Genomic DNA, 14,103 nt, shown 5'->3' with positions numbered 1-14,103 from the left:
CTAATAGGAAGCCAGAGTCTGGTGTCTGTCCCTCAGGTTCACTACTCTGGGACAATTTAGGACTAAATGCTAGCCATAAGTGGACAAGATTCAAAGAGAGAGTTAAAGCAAAGAGTTATCTCACTATCAGCTTCCTAAGACCCTGAGAACTCAAGGCAATAGTGCTTATGGCACTAGTTGAGCTAAATAAAGGACAGCATAAGAACACAGTGGGGTGTAGAAGTTATTTCTGAAATAGCCACTGCATGAGCAGAGGCCATCTTAGCATGGAGCAAAGGGAGCAGAGTCAGAAAATACTGTATTCTTACAGTTGTTGCAGCTTTTTAATATATTAATTCATTCAGAATGTATTTATTGAGATCACATGTTATGTGATAGGTAGTTGGGAACAGCAGTGAACAAAACAGATGAAGTCTTACTCTTTAGAAGTTTTATCCTAGTGGGAGAAGATAGAAAACAAATAAATTGTGTGGTGGAGACAGTTGCCATGGGAAAAGTCAAAGCAGGACAAAGGGATGTAGCTTTAGAGAAACACAAGTTGTCTTTCTATTTTAAATGTTTTTATAAATCATAAAAAGTCCATTTGATTAATTTTAGTAGTTGCAATAGTAGAGGAACACTTCATAATGATAACGGGACCAATTCCTCAAGAAGACATAACAGTCCTGAATGTATATGTTTCTTAAAACAGAGTTTTACAATACATGAAGCAAAACCTGTTGGAACTTCAAGGCCAAATAGAGAACTCCACAATTACAGCTGGAGATTTCATCAGTTCTCTCTCAATAAATTATGGAAGAAGTACAAAGAGTCAGGAAAGATATACATGATTTGAACATTACCAATTAACTTGACCTATTAACATTTATAGAACACTCCAGCCAGCAATGCCACATTCATTTTCTATGCAAATGAAATACTCAGTAGGGCTATAAAACAAGTCTGAATAAATTTAAAATAATTGAAATCATACTACAAGAGAATTAGAAAAAGAGCAAGGATACTAGAAAATCCAAATATTTGGAAACTAAAAATAAACACCTAAATAATTCATGTGACAAAAAGTAAAAGGGAAAGTAAATACTCTAAACTACATTAGAAAATATGTGTTTATATTAAATAGCACATTAAAATTTCTGAGACACAGCTAAAGTAACTAAAATTGCCTAGAGACAAATTTATGGCTTTAAAAGCTTCTATTGGAAAAGAAGAAAAGTCTAAAATTAATAATCTAAGTTTCCACTAAAAGAAACTAGGGAAAGAAGAGCAAATTAAACCTAAAGTAAATAGAACGAAGGAAATAATAAGGAGCAAAAATCAATGACATGGAAATGAACAAGTAATAGGGAAAAAAAGAAACCAAAAACTGTGTTTTTTTATAAAATAACAATAAAATCGATAACATTTTAACCAGACAGATCAAGAAAATAAGATAGAAAACACAAATATCAACATCAGTAATGAAAGAGGAGATTTCATTACAGAGACCAGAGAGATTAAAAGAAACATAAGGTAATAATATAAACACTTTATATAGCTCCTTTAGGACAAAACTAGTATTTTTCTTGGAAAAATATAAGCACATACACAGTTATATTTCTCTGAAACAGTTCCTTCTCAGTGTAGTCTCCACCATTTGTAATAATTTTAACTTTCAAACAAAGTAGTTCCGTTTTGCAGAGAAAACGGAGAGTGTGGTAAATAATGTGAATTGTTACACCCCAGTATTTTATCAGACTACCAGAGTTCATGAATTCCTGTAATACTACTTTCTACAATTGCTAATATCCCCTACACAACTTCTCAATGTGGCAAAAATGAACATGTTCATGAATATGACCCAAAGACATCATCTTTCTATAGTATACAGAAATAAGAAGCAAAGGTATATAAATTTTTTTATAAAGATTGTATTATTTATTTGAGAGAAAAAGAGAGAGAGATCATGAGAGTGGGGAGGGTCAGAGGGAGTAACAGCTCCCCACTGAGGAAGGAGCCCATACAGGACTTGATTCTGGGATTCTGGGATTCTGGGACTCTGGGATCATGACCTGAGCCAAAGGCAGACACAAGCACTGAGCCACTCAGGCACCCCAAAGATAAATAAATTTAAAATTATGCTTAATAATTAATACCTTAGTATTAAGTCTTATTTAGAAATGATATAGGTATCCAGTGATTTTTCCATTAATTAACCCAATTTAGTAGTAATCCAAGATTTTAAGTTACTTAGATCATAGAAATCTATCTTCAGGTTGACACACTACAAAACATAAAAACTAATGAAATAAAGTTCATGAGAATAAGGATCAATTTGGTCAAACAGAAATTTACATTTTTCATAAGCAATCATTAGGTAAAAGTAATGCTATCTTATTTGATTAGTAAACCTGTATATCTTTAGAAAAACATACTCAAGTATAATAAAAATGTATACTTGTATTACATATAATACTGATAATTCACCAAAAAACATAGTTTTTATTAAATCAAATTATTAAACTAGTTTGCCAAAGATTTACCTAAATCATGCAAACTTAAATTCTTAAAGTGCTTCTGAGCTGGTTTCTTTTCAAATAGTTTTTAGATTTAGCACTTTTTAAGTTCCATTTCCTTATTTCCTGAGAATTATAGAAATATATTTACATAAGCACTTATCTGGTAAGCCAATCAGAACAGGGCTCCTTTAATTTAGGAGATTTTATAATCTAATTTATTAATACCACCTAGATTTAGGAAAACATTACACATCCATACAATTAGGGAAAGACCTTTCTGAATTACAGATATGTCATTCACAAAGAGAGGGTTTATAGCTTTAATTCCAAAATTCCAGTTATCAGTCAAAAGTAAACACAGAATCACAAAAAAAATTTACTTGTTCAGATTATCAGAGAGCTCTTTTCCTTCCTGGTGGAACACATTCTTAACTGATTTGAGCCCAAACAGATGAATAGGAAAACAAAACTAACAAACTAGTTTCTCTGTTGTCTCTCATGAACAGAGAGACTAGATCTCAACAAATCCTTTATCCATACAGAGAGCTCACCAAACAGTCAGATTGTAACACTAAATTCCCAATCACTGCTACCAGCAATGAGCCATGACTTACTGCTGTAAGCAAAGCAAAAACCAAAAAATTAATAGAGGACAATATTAAAATTGGAAAAAAGAGAGACTCGGCAAAGTTCTACTGTCATTTTGAGAGCCCCAAAACAGATGTAGCTCAGTTTTTAAGTAGCCTACAAGCTGTACTTACATGGTGAAAAGTTTTGTTAGGGGAATCCATTGGGCATCTCAGTAGAAGATGTACAAACTGTTAAAAGACAATTAAAAAAACTATATATATATATATATATATATATCTCACATACATTTATTTAAAATAGATCAAAATAACAAATAGCAATATCTCACAAGACCAAATTTCACAGCACGATCTACTATAGACATCTTCCCAAACTGCATAATGTGGATGGTGTGTTTTCTAATCCTGCCATTTAAAGGAATGTTCTACATTTGAGTTTTAATAATTTGAAATGTGTTATAGCTTATCTTTGTAACTGTGTGTAAGACCAGCCAGTTGAACCACTTGGCCTATTCAGACACAAGAATATTGAAAATGACAGAATTCAAAGAGGAACCCAGGAAGTGTGATTCAGATGACACTCTAGACCCCCCTCACCATGGTGTGGTGAAGAGCTTGCCAGAAGCCCCTTTTTCAGTCTTTATGAAGAGTTTAACTTTGAAACAAAGAGAGTGCCCATACTTGGCAAGGTTCCTGCATGCATGTTACAAGCCTACAGTATTTAGAGGCTGGTTCTCGATGCACAGAACTGCATCCAGAAATTAGAGCAGGGAGGAAAAGGCAATATTTTTTTTTTCTTTTCAAAGATTTTATTTATTTATTTGACAGGGAGAGATCACAAGTAGGCAGAGAGGCAGGCAGAGAGAGGGAAGCAGGCTCCCTGCTGAGCAGAGAGCCCCAATGCGGGCCTCAATCCCAGGACCCCGAGATCATGACCTGAGGCAAACACAGAGGCTTAACCCACTGAGCCACCCATGTGTCCCAACGATATTTTTTAAACGAAGGTAAAAATCATGCCTTTCATACAGATATAAAATGAAGATGGATTAAAGGTTTATTGACTATATTAATCAGTGAAGGTACATGTTGTAACCACCTCCAAGAAGAAAATAAAAAATCACAAATCTATATGAAGTAAAGGAATGTTGAAATGAATGTGTAAATGGTAGCAAAACTAACTTCTTCCATAGTGATAGAAAGAAGGCAACTGAGCTTTACTGATCAGGACAAATTACACATATCTATAAACAAGAATTATTTTGCACTGCCATCAGTTATCTACAATTTACAGAGTTTCCACAAAATTGGAATCAGAAAACCCTGGAGGGTATTCTCTGGAATCTAGACAATGGAGTTGTCCACCTGGGCACAAATTTTTCCCATACAAGGGATACCTCTCCCCTGAAACCAGAAGACAGGAAATAGAAAAGCATGTGTACTTAGGTAAATTTGTAGTAAGGACAAGAAATTAAAGAAACTCATCTCTGGTAGTCTCTTTTGGTCTCCCCCCACTACCTTCAGTGAAAAAGAACATGAGGTTATCTACTACAAATTAAAGGAACTGGTTGCTGTGAAGTGCATGCATAAAATATCCATACATAAAAATATCTCACATTAGCCTTACCACAGTGACTTTCTCACTTCATTTAAAGATGCATGTAAAACACAGATAAAAGTCATCTGGGAGATACGATGGATCATCCTTTTTAATGCCTGGCACAGGCTAATCCTCTGGACACTGTATGAAGTTAGGTCTAGTAATCTATCACTAGGCAAGTTTGGGAAACAGGGCTCTAGCATATTTTACTTTAGGGTTCACTAGCAGACCCCTGAAGAAATAAAACCCAGGACTGGTGAGTTTTGAAAGATCCTTGGCATTCTTTCTAGGTGAGACATTTAGGAGAAGTACTGAGAAGTACTGGGCACTCAATGAGTGCAACATGAGGGAAGGAGGAAGAGCCGTAAAAGGAAAGGAATAGAATATAGTATAGTATATAGTATATAGTATAATATAACATAGTATAGTAAGGAAGGGGCCCGGTGGGGAACTCACACAAGCTTCACCTGGTGCACAGTGTGTCCAGTGGAAAAGAAAGGAGACAAGAGCAAGAAAGAATGGTACTGATGAGCCTCAAGCAGATCTGTGAAAGCCAAGAGCTACAGTAGAAAAGGACAAGAGCTACAGTAGAGAAGGACAAGAGAAACGAAGGACAATTAAATCAGACCCTTCAAGGGAGGGCTCTGGCCCTGGTATTTAGTAAGTTCTTGTGGTGATTACAACCTGCGGCCTAAGTTGATAACCTCTGTTCCCCAGCTGGAGTTCACCAAATAAAACACGTCATTGATGCCGTGGTTCTAAGTAATTCATCTGTTCCCTACTCAAGAGACTGAAGATTTTGATTCGATTTCTTCTTTTTGATTAGAGCAAAATTCCTGAAGAGAAAATGACTTGTGGTTTTTGCCTGTTTCAATTGTGTCGTATCACTGAATGTTCTCTTTCTGTGAAGAAAAAGAAAAAGAACAGGTAGACTTTCCACTTACCAGTGTGTACTACTGTTGCAGTCAAATGAGAATTCAAAAATGTGCTTGTAGGGGCACCTGGGTGGCTCAGTGGGTTAAAGCCTCTGCCTTCGGCTCAGGTCATGATCTCAGGGTCCTGGGATTGAGCCCCACATCGGGCTCTCTGCTCAGCAGGGAGCCTGCTTCCCCCTCTCTCTCTGCCTGCCTCTTTGCCTACTTCTGATCTCTGTCAAATAAATAAAGAAAAATCTTAAAAAAAATGTGCTTGTAAAAATAGCAGGTTTAAAGTCTTTATTCTTTGTAACCTAATACTACTACTACGAGTGATACAGTAGAAAGAGCAATGGGTTTGGCCTCAGAAGCTGACAAAGCCACTGACAGTATTGTGCAGAGAAATCACGACACACTTATCTCAGCCTCAGTTTCCTTCTCTGAAAAATGAGATACTACATCTCTTTGAATCTAAAATGCCATTGATTCTAAGATAACCATAGTGTTATATACCACTAAAGGACAGATAGTTTTATTCCACTGCTAATGTAAATAGTTGGAATTATTATGACAACATTTTTGGTAATAAAGTCCAAATGTTCCAGAATATAAAAATAAAACTCATTTGTCTTATTAAAAAATTCGATGAGCTGAGAAAAATCTTTAATTTTTCTCAATAAATAAGTAAATATTTTATTATAGTCTAATGTATCTCTCCAAAAAGGCAACCCGATGTGATTTTTTTTTTGAGATTTATTTATTTTAGATAGAGCAAGAGCATGAACAGGAGGGGCACAGGGAGAGGGAGAATCTCAAGCAGACTCCCTGCTGAGTACAGAGCCCAATAAAGGGCTGACTCTCAGGATCCTGATAACAGGACCTGAGCTAAAACCGAGAGTCGGAGGCTTAACCAACTGTGCCACCTGCGGTGATACTTTAATTAGTTTTTATAAAGTAAAAACTTTTAAATCAATCTCTTCTAAAGTCAACTTGTTTACCATGCCTACTGAGAGTTTTTCTTAAGAGTCAAACCTTAACTCAAGACACAAAAGATTAGCTAAATAAAAGATTATCCAAATAAAAAACCACCTCCCTTTTAATTTTTCTGTAATAATTACAAAGATATGATGAAGAACACTATCTCCCCCTAAGAAAGGGGCTGGATATTTACATATGCCTAACCAGTGATAAGAGCAAGAATTGTTTCGCTCAAAATTTCAAATCCAGGGGTACCTCGGTGGCTCAGTGGGTTAAAGCCTCTGCCTTCGGCTCAGGTCATGATCCCAGGGTTTTGGGATCAAGCCCCACATCGGGCTCTCTGCTCAGCGGGGAGCCTGCTTCCTCCTCTCTCTCTCTGCCTACTTGTGATCTCTGTCAAATAAATAAATAAAGTATTTTAAAAAAATTTAAATTCAGGATTGTAAAGATTTTTTAGCTTAGTAGAAGCCAGTAGTATTAATGTTGTTAATTTGTCCTGTGAAGACATGAGAGTAATTATAAATGCATAGGTGAACTGGATAACTGTGTTCAGTTAGTGAGGTATGCACTGTAGATGGGAGGAGGTACAGGGGAAGAAGAAACAGGAGTAACAGGCTGTAGGGAAACACAAGAGTTTGGGGTAAAGGACAAGGGTACCAGAAACAAGAACAGAGTAAGTAAATCTAAGACGTTAACTGTGAATGTCTCTAATACACTGTCCTACTGAATGAGGCTTTCAATAAAGGGAGAGCCTGACAGAAAGCAACATCCAGGAAAATATCCAGGAAAAGAAAACACACACACACACACACACACACACACACACGTCTACCTTCAAACAGGGATTAGGCTGGGTGGAGCTATTTTTCTTACACAACTGATTCTATACAAGAAAGTGTATCTGAAGGTGAGCAGACTGTGAGGGAGGTGGGACCTAGAGACCCAGCACTCAAGACCCAGCACTCAGGACCAGCATTAAATGGCTCTGCAAGAACCTTTCCGCAGTCAGGAAACAAAAACACAACTTCATTCTGGCCAAAAAGCAATCTGTTAGCGCACTTTAAATTATGCAAAGGCTAGGATGATCCGAAGACTCAAAAACCATCCACTTCTTCAGTCATCCCTTTTCCCGGTCTTATTCTCTCAAATTTCTTTCTTGGAAAGAAGGAATACCAGGGACCTTGGGACCCTGGAACACCAGGGGCCCTGGGTTTAGGTCCTTACAGCCTAGGAGCCAAGGATGAAAAACGCACAAACGAGCCGCCAGACCCTCCGCCTAGACAATGTTCGTCACATCCACTAAAAGATTTCTGGGACGCTGTAATAGAAGTTCGGGCGGATGATCTTCCCTGAACCCACCGGCTCAGCCAGATATGACACGCCTTAAGCCGAGGCAACAGGAAGGTAACCCAAACTACCAATGAAATCCGCATGCCAAAAATATGGAACCAGGATCTAACTAGGCCTTTACAGCTACTTAAATTTTCAAGAAACATGGAGGAAAGAGACACAAGTTAAACATCATCGTAAGAAATGAGCCAAAGGCAAGAATTGTTACGGTCCACGGGGTAAATATCCCGTTCCGACAATGAGCCCACGGCATGAGGAGAAATGGGAGTTATTAAGAGGATAATAAGAGAGCTAGCGGTAGAGCGACCAAATACACTGTGGGACGGGGTCTCCTGTGGGTACATATGACAAACCAACAATAAAATGTATCTTCGAAACAATTAGAAATTTGAACGGAAAGTGAGTATTAGGTGATAGTAAGGAATTACCTTTTCAAGGTATGAAAATGGCGGATAATTACTTTACTTTTTTTTTTTTTTTTTTAAAGTACTCCTCGGGCTAGTTTAAATGGAAAACGTGCTCTAAAGGCGCGGCACTGCCTGTCTGTGCCGTCTTCGCACCACGGCGCCTCACGACCCCCTCGTCCCTCGCTCGCCCGGCCCTCGAGGTTCCCCGAGAACAGAGCTTCCGCCGGGCTCGGAACTCCCGGTATACTCCACGCTACCGCCACAGGACCCACAATCCCAGGCCTGGGTCCAGCGAACAGCCTCTTACCCAAGGTGCTCCGGGCGCGGCGCTCATTTGCATGCCCACCCGACAGGTAAACGCGGCAGGTCGTCGCGGCATAGCCCGCGTGGCATCAAATTTGCGAGCCTCATGAGTAGCACAGTGCCACCGCAGTTCCCGAAACGTTCCGTGGTTCCCGGAGAAGCCGACACTTCGGTCACCCTAACTATGAGAGATGAGACACTTTCCGGACCTTATATATGTGGTGGGCGGAAGCTCTAACGTGCTCGCTTCGGCAGCACATATACTAAAATTGGAACGATACAGAGAAGATTAGCATGGCCCCTGCGCAAGGATGACACGCAAATTCGTGAAGCGTTCCATATTTTACGCGGCTTCCCAGTGAACTGCCGCTCTTTGCGGAATAACTCCACGGAGGAAATGGTATCGGTCAAAGTGAAAAAAAATAGTTAAAATTGTGGCATTTTAATAGAAAAATGTTTCTGTGGAGCACTCTGTGGCTTGTGAACGAAGTTGAGTTGCACCTAGAAATTTATGTGTCATATCTACATATTTCGGAAATGAGAAAATGTCAACTTGTGATTCCTTACAGAGTTTAATAATTCTGAAATCGACGCAATTTTTGTTCTTCTCTCCCTCAACACCACAAACTCCAGAGGCGCCAAGAATATTGGCTCTGTTGGGTAGTAGAACACTAGCACAGGAAATGGTACATAAATACTTAAAAAAATCACTTCTAAATTATTAAATTGCTAAATTAATGAATCCTTGCTAAAGGAAGTTAGCAGTATCAGTGCACATTTCTTGCGCCTACCATGTGACAATCCTCAGTCGTTTGGACCTGAGTGTAAACGCTCTGTGTCATTGCGAACTGCGTTAAAGCAGGGACTTTTATCAAGGAGTAGCGGTTATACCGGCTGAAATCAGTGTCGGCGGCGGCCTGTGGATCCTAGAGCTCCGGCACTCAGTCCACTGGCTAGACGCGGCAAGCCCATCTGCTTTCACGAGTTTTGCCGAGAACGCTTTTGTATGCCTGTTTTCACCCGGCATCTTAGGAGCACTCAGAAATGCTGGTTTGCCTAAATCAGACGGATTCTGTGACGGAAAATTTGACTAAAGAAAGTTAATTGCCCAATCCCAAAACAGATTTCAACCAATGAGAACAAGCGTCCGGATTCAGATACCAGGCTTGCCTAGGTAACTTAGTAATAGTAACCTGCGGGTATGCCAAGAAGATGCCAGGGGCCAGTCGAGGACAAGTCTCATCTCCAACGACAGAGGATGTCCCGGAAGACCAGGAGAACCTCGCAGGTCTGCGGTCCTAGTGGCTACTATTGGGAATAGCTTAATTGAAATCATAACAGCCCTCCAGAACTTTCCCAAAACCAATTTTTGGTGCTTAAACCGCAGAGCGGCAGTTCACTGGGAAGCCGCGTAAAATATGGAACGCTTCACGAATTTGCGTGTCATCCTTGCGCAGGGGCCATGCTAATCTTCTCTGTATCGTTCCAATTTTAGTATATGTGCTGCCGAAGCGAGCACGTTAGAGCTTCCGCCCACCACATATATAAGGTCCGGAAAGTGTCTCATCTCTCATAGTTAGGGTGACCGAAGTGTCGGCTTCTCCGGGAACCACGGAACGTTTCGGGAACTGCGGTGGCACTGTGCTACTCATGAGGCTCGCAAATTTGATGCCACGCGGGCTATGCCGCGACTGACCTGCCGCGTTTACCTGTCGGGTAGGCATGCAAATGAGCGCCGCGCCCGGAGCACCTTGGGTAAGAGGCTGTTCGCTGGACTCAGGCCTGGGACTGTGGGTCCTGTGGCCGTCGCGCGAGGCCCGCGGAGCATGCCGGGAGTGGGGAGCACGGAGAGCACCTCGAGGGCCGGGCGAGCGAGGGACAAGGGGGCCGTGAGGCCGCCGTGGTGCAAAGAGGGCACGGACTGGCGCGACTGAAGTCTCTCCGAGGGCTTGTGAATCGGCTGACTTACTGAGCCACCGGGGCGCGAGGTCGAACACTGGTCTTCCCAGAAAAGTATGTAGGTAACGTCACCGATATTTCACCCTTGACAGAGTGGCCTTATGCCAGTCCCAGAAGACTTTGTTGAAATAAGCTCAGCGACCAGCCCTCCGGGAGATGCCTGCCAACAATCTGACCACTCCCTTCGGAACACGGAACACCACACTTCAGGCTCCTCGGGCTCAGAGAGCACCTGCACGTGTCTCCGGCCTGAGTCCATTCTGCGCAGGCGCCACAGGGAACCGGGAAAGGCGTGCAGAGGAGCCCGGATGGGTGGCCACGCCCTTCACAGGTGTTTTCCTCCTAAGTCATCTTGGAGCAGGCCTCCAACCCACAGGAACACTGAAGAACGCGGTTAAGCGCACCTGTTTGACCTGAAAGGTAGATTCGAGGAATTACACTACGAGAGTTGAATCAGAGAATCATTCTTGTACTTCCTTTTACTTTCCCGCACCCTAACCCTATCTCTGTTAGGACACAAACATTCAGGACAGACCTACTTGCAGGAATGCCAGAATGTTAGTATTAAATATTTTGATTTTAACTACTGCAGAAACCATACTGCTCAAGTCACGGCCTTGTGTATTGTGAAATGACGGCTAAAGGTGAAAGCCTCTGGTACACTGCAATACTCCATATATTGAAGTAAAACGAAGGGCATAAGTTTGACAGCGTTGTGTTAAAATGGCATTCTTAATAAGGAATATGGCATATTTATATATAAAAAGTGGAGTTTTGCTTTTTTCTCCTGCCTGTGGTCGTCCTACCCTTTTTTTCAGAAAACATGACGCAATATTTTGAAGTACAAATCTGAGAAAGATCAGTAATATTGAGAAGTTTTTAGATTGGTATCCAATTTTATGTTGTACTAAAAGAAAGTAGTGTGAAACCATATGAACATTTCTGGTACTGCTGAGACAAAAATAGAGAAAAAACAGCCTACAGAGATTATTGGTAAACCTATGTCTCCCTTTGTTTATTATTATAAACCTTTTCTTTCACAGCTCTTGAAAAGTAATAAAAACAGTATGTTCTGCTCCCCCTCAAAAAAAAAGATTAGGGAAAAATGATATGCTGTTGAGTTAAATTGCCCGATTACAAATAAAATATGCCTTTATATATTTCTTCTAATGGCTTGTCTTTCTAATAAGCTAGTTCTGATTTCAAAGCTATTAAAAATAGTAAATTGATGTTCAATTGTATGATTTGAAGAAATATATCAAAACCCTTTCATGTTCTTGTTCTCTTTAGAAACCTTATAACCAGTTTATTAACGGTTACATGGTTACAGGAATCTATAGTTGCAAGGATGGTCAGAGTTCTAGGGTCATGAACTTAAGGTCTCTACAAGTTGTAAGCTCCTTCTGGACTCAGGCTAAACTGCAGGATGACCACATTTAAACACTTTATATTTAAAAAAAAAGGTTGACATATACAGAACAAAAAGTTGAATCTTGGCAAGAAATCAAATCTTTATTTGGGGGGGGGAATCTTTATAATGGCTTTAAATTACCAAATGTCATGCCACTACTGAACAATGTGCTGTTAAAGAGCCAGAACAGAATTTCTCAGGCGATTTATGTTTGACCCCGTTTAAAGCAATAAATACTCTCTAAACCCCTAGTATTGCTGAAATTCTGTTTTGTTGTTATTGTTTAAATATGTGTAAACATAAAACTGGGTCTAAACTCCTTATTCTTATAGCTGTTATAAACTCTAAAACCAAAGCAGATTTACAAACCGACTATAAAACTACAAATTAGTTCAAGTCAAATTAACATTAATTTATTGCAGTAGATGATGTGTTTGAAACTAAATCACCATCGTTGGGTTTGATAGGGGAAATATGTAGCCTCTGTTCAGTTCTATACTTGGTCTGTTTCTGTGTGGTGACAATTGCAGAGAATACTAATTCACATAAGTACGTTCTGAAAAAAAAAAACAACAGCCTTTATTTACAACCAAATTATACAGAAACTGGAACATAACATTTTTTTCCCTTATTTTAACATCTGTGAAATAAGGACACAGTATACAGTAGTTGGGTGCTGACAGTCTATAAAATAAGGTTCAAGAAAATCAGACCTCATACCTACTACCCTGCTAGTGAGAAATCCTTGAATGCCAATATATGACTTGATGACTCTGTAAAGCTGTATTATTTATTTCAACATGGAGTTAGTATAACAATATAATTGAAATAAGCACTAAATGTATAATTAAATTTTGCTGAAATTTGAAACAAGAAACGAATAACCAAAATTAGTTTTAAATTCTTAGAAATATTTTTTTTTATTTTTGTTTTGTTTTGCTTCAGTCCTGAGCTCATAGTCAGACTGTTGAAGATAAAGACAGAACTAGGTCTCTCATAGTGTTTTATTTTATATCTGCTTGGGACTATGTTGGCTCGTATTTCAACAATTGTTGGCAAGATAGAAAAGAACTAACAGAGAATCTGTATAGTCAGAAATGCCCTCTCACCCCCAAAACAAGGCAGACAGGTTCCTACAGCAAAACAAGTCAGACACAGGCATCACAGGCCTTGTGGTTTTTCAAACAGGCTCAGCACTATGTCTGCCATGAATGAGGCTTGAGAATGCAATTTCACAGAGGCAATTAGTATCTGATTTACACCATTTCAAAATTGATCATAAATCAGATTTTATTATTATTGCTTCAACTCTGTTTTCAATTTAGAATATTCAAATTACCATTAAATCTTTATTTGTATAGAATGTCCTGAAAGCATTTGGCTTTCACTTGGTACAAATACATCATTTATATTATTTAGTCTGCCTCTATTCATTTCCCATTAGCCTCTACAAAATAGTACATTACTCAGTGGCATGTCATTTTCATGATGTGAAATCAAAGTATTGATTTGTTAAAAACATAAAAAACTAAAATCTTGATCATTGAAAATGCTACTTATATTATCACGAGGAAACAGAAACTTTGCCTTCATAGACAACATAAGTATAATAGCAGGTGCTGGCCATTGCTATCATTTAACTAGGACACAAGAACCAAGTATCAGCCAGTTATAAACACTGTCACACTGATGGTGCCTTAGTTCAGTAATATGAAATGGCAAATGTAAATGCAAATTCACTTTGAAATCTCATGGCAATACTTAGTTATAAGCTGAATATAACTTATTCTGATGTGTCAGATTCTGCTTATTTCAATATTTTAAGGCAATCATCCCAATAAGAACAGTTTATTTTAAAAATCCTGTAGAAAATCCTTTGACCCTTAAGGATCTGTCTGAAGACTCCAAGAGATTCTAAATATCAATTTGGGAAACACTATAGGCTGAAATAGAAAAGTGTAATTTCTGGAGTTTGTGTAACTTTATATGCATTCTTTCCTTTAAAAGAATAAACCAAGAATTAGAAACAGAAGTTTCAATAGTCTCAAATCAATCAACATGATACATCATATCAATAAGAGAAAGGATTAAAAACC

At 39.0% G+C, this 14,103-nt stretch overlaps 2 non-coding genes across 2 annotated transcripts; one reads left to right on the top strand and one right to left on the bottom strand.

Annotated features, from left to right (window-relative positions):
- The first annotated feature begins 8,876 nt into the window (after positions 1–8,876).
- On the top strand, positions 8,877–8,983 carry LOC116862809. The gene has a single exon (XR_004381714.1). It is a non-coding gene; the product is annotated as a U6 spliceosomal RNA (small nuclear RNA).
- A 1,066-nt stretch (positions 8,984–10,049) lies between these two features.
- LOC116862808 lies at positions 10,050–10,156 on the bottom strand. Its single transcript, XR_004381713.1, has one exon. It is a non-coding gene; the product is annotated as a U6 spliceosomal RNA (small nuclear RNA).
- Positions 10,157–14,103: the final 3,947 nt, after the last annotated feature.

Source organism: Lontra canadensis, unplaced genomic scaffold, assembly GCF_010015895.1.
Source record: "Lontra canadensis isolate GAN:19392208 unplaced genomic scaffold, GSC_riverotter_1.0 scaffold337, whole genome shotgun sequence".
Taxonomy (NCBI): domain Eukaryota; kingdom Metazoa; phylum Chordata; class Mammalia; order Carnivora; family Mustelidae; genus Lontra; species Lontra canadensis.
Note: the sequence above shows the minus strand (reverse complement) of the source record. Positions and strands in the feature narration are given on the sequence as shown.